Below are 3,677 nucleotides of genomic sequence, written 5' to 3'. Positions count from 1 at the left end.
AAAAGTTTCTTTCAGCTTATGGTGACATTCTTTTTGTTGTTGTTGTTTAGAAATAGGATCTCATTCTAGGCCAAGGTGACCTGGAATTCACTATGTAATGTTAGGCTGCCTTGAACTCAGGGAGATCCTCCTACCTCTGCCTCCCAAGTGCTAAGATTAAAAGTGTGTGCAACTACCATCTCTGCAGCTCTATAGTGACATTTTTTTTTTGAGAGAGAGAGAGAGAGAAAAAGAAAGAGAGAGAGAGAGAGAGAGAGGCAGATAGAGAAAGAGAATGGGCCCGCCAGGGCCTCCAGTCACTGCAAACGAACTCTACATGTATGTGTACCAAATTAGAGAGAGAAAGAGATAGAGAGAGGGAGAAAGAATGGGTGTGCCAGAGCCTCCAGTCACTGCAAATGAACTCCAGATATATTCAATACCTTGTGCATCTGACTTTATGTGGATACTGGGGATTGAACCTAGGTCCTTAGACTTTGCAGGCAAGCACCTTAACAACTTTTTGTTGTTATTTTTGGAATATGTATGTGTTCATATGCATGTGGGCACACCTGTGTGTTTTATGGTGCTGTGTACAGGTAAACGTGGCAGCCAGAAGTCAAAGTCAGGTGCAGACTTCATTTACTGTCCACATTATTCTTTGAGACAAGGTCTCTCACAGACCCTGTAGCTCACTGATCCAGCTGGACTAGTTGACCAACTAGCCCAGGGAGCCTTCTCTCTCCACCTCCCCAGTTCTGGGATTCTGATATTTGCCATCACACACAGCTTTTATGTGAGTGCTGGTGATTCAAACTCAGGTCTTCATACTTGCCTGGACAGCATTTAAATTACTAAGCCAGATGTGGAGAAATGGCTTAGTGGTTAAGGTGCTTGCCTGCAAAGCCAAAGAACCCATTTTCCAATACTCACCACCCACACACATAAGCCAGATGCACAAGGTGACACATGCATCTGGAGTTTGTTTGCAATGGCTAGAGGTCCTAGTGTGTCCATTTATTCTCTTTCTCACTCTGCCAGATGTGGTGGCACACACCTTTAATCTTGGCAGAGGTAGGAAGATTGCTGTGAGTTTGAGTACAGCCTTAGACTACATAGTGAATTCCAGTTCAGCCTGGGGTAGAGTGAAGCCACACCTTGGGAAAAAAATGCTTAAAGAAGTTATGTTTATAGAAAATAAATAAATAGGTGTTGGACCTCAGAAATCAAGCAATGGTGGCCAATGCATCTGGAGTTTATTGGCAGCCTTCATGTACACATTCTTTCTCTTTGTATATATCTACTTCTTTCTCTGTGTTGCGCTCTCTCTTTCTCTCTTTCTCTCTTTCTCTCTCAAATAAATAATAAAATTAATTTAAAAAACAATGATCTGGGGATAGTGCACACCTTTAGTCCGTAGGGCTCTGGAGCATGGACAGGTGCACTCCACTGTCACTGGCTGGCCTGGGAAGTTGGCAGTGGAGGTGGTGGTGGTCAGGAACCTGTCCAGTCCTCCACCATGAAGGTGGGTAAGGCTGAGATAGACTCTGGGGGTAGGTCGTATCCCAGCATGAGGTGGAGACACCCTGAGGGCAGGGGCTACAGAGGAGGCCCTGGGATCAGCGGGTTGAGGATCTGTGAACCATGGCACCTAGCTCCAATAAATAAAATAAAATAAAACAAAATAATATACAACGAATTTCTGGGGACACAGTTCTGTGCAGGAGATGGTTGTATGATAATACTATTTTCTTTGCTATAAATTGTTAGAAAGTCTGAGAGATTTTGTTTGAATAGAAATCTGCATTGTGCACCCCTCTGAACTGAGCCCTTACACTAACACTTCATATAGAGTTAGAAGAACTCCAGAGAAGGAGAATTATAGCTTTTGCTTAGTCCAAACCATAATTAATTTACATTCTGAGTGTAAAATGTTGCAGAGGTAAACTTCATTTTAGTACATGTCACACTATTATGTTTGGAGTGTTTGGACCACTTTTCAGAATGGACAAATGAGTCTTTTTGAGGACACCCATGGGCCCAGGAACTGTTAGCTTTTGGAGAGGGCCTGAAGGTGTGATCTGTAGGGAGAAATGACTGCCATGCTCCACCTATTTTGCTCTCTAACCACACTGTCTGCCTATAAAATTGTTTGCAGTGTTTCTGTTGTTTGAAACCGACTCTTATTACTGAATCCAGGTATTATGATGCTCTATGAACCTGGTAGTTCTGGAGGGTTGAACAAGGTTTTTATATTTTATTATAAAGTTTAAAAATCAATATGAAGGTTTGTCAATCTTGTTTATTTTTTCAAAGAACCAGCTCTTTGTTTTGTCAATTGCCTTAATTGTTTCCTTGGTTTCCAATTCATTAATTTCTGCTCTGATTTTAATTATTTCTTTCCTTCTGGAGCTCTTTGAGTTGGATTTTTCTTGTTTTTCCAATGCCTTTAGGTGGATGGTTAGGCTATTGATTTGGGATCTTTCTGTCTTTTTTATGAAGGCATTGAGTGGTATGAATTTTCCCCTGAGGACTGCCTTCATTGTGTCCAATAAGTTTTGGTATGATGTGTTCTCATTGTCACTCAATTCCAGGAATTTTGCAATTTCATTTTTTATTTCATCCACTATCCATTTATTGTTTAAGAGTGTGCTATTCAGTTTCCAGTTGCTGTTGGGGTTCTTGTTGGTTTTTTTGTTTTTGATTTCTAGGAATATAGCATTATAATCTGATATCATGCAGGGAATTATGTCGATTTTCCTAAATATGTGGAGGCTGTCTTTGTGACCCAGTATATGTTCTCTTTTCCAGATAGATGCAGATCCTAAGAAGAGAGCTGCCCCAACATACCTCAGAAGGGGCCCAACTGAAACTTAGGGCAACTGGTGAAACAAGCAAAGGTGATGTTTTCCTGTGAACTGGATACCAGCACAAGGGGGAAGGAGACCAACACTGAGAAGAATCAATGCCTACCAAATCAGAGAGCCAGAGCCTCAGAGGCCCACAACACCTCAGCACTGAAGCAGACCAAAAATGAACCCAACATGGCTCAGGGAAATTTTGCGGAAGAGGGGCGGAAAGAATGTAAGAGTCACATGTTGGGTCATGATATGCAGAGACATTTATCATACCAATAACTGGGGGATAACTCCACAATGCAAGACCCATTTTCATCAACAAGGAGAGTCCAATGGGAGGGGGTAGATCACAGATGAGCCTAAACAATGGTACCAAACTGCCTGTATTTACTGAAAAGAAAACTAATAAATTAAATTTTTTTAAAAAAGCAGGATTCAGGGCTGCACAGATGGCTCAGCAGTTAAGCGCTTGCCTGTGAAGCCTAAGGACCCTGGTTCGAGGCTCAATTTCCCAGGACCCACGTTACCCAGATGCACAAGGAGGCACACACACGTCTGGAGTTTATTTGCAGTAGATAGATGCCCTGGCGCGACAATTTTTTATCTCTCTCTCCATCTGCCTCTTTCTCTCTCTGTCTGTCACTTTCAAATAAATAAATAAATAAATAAAATTAAAAAATTTTAAAGGAGGATTCAAACATTAAAAAAAAAATCAATATGAAGAAGTCCAGCATGGTTGCACATGCCTTTAATACCTAAATTTGGGAGGCAGATGTAGAAGGACTGCCATAAATTCAAGGCCACCCTGAGACTTCCAAGTGAATACCAGATCATTCTGGG

Source organism: Jaculus jaculus, unplaced genomic scaffold (assembly GCF_020740685.1).
Source record: "Jaculus jaculus isolate mJacJac1 unplaced genomic scaffold, mJacJac1.mat.Y.cur mat_scaffold_45_1_1178333_arrow_ctg1, whole genome shotgun sequence".
Taxonomy (NCBI): domain Eukaryota; kingdom Metazoa; phylum Chordata; class Mammalia; order Rodentia; family Dipodidae; genus Jaculus; species Jaculus jaculus.
Note: the sequence above shows the minus strand (reverse complement) of the source record.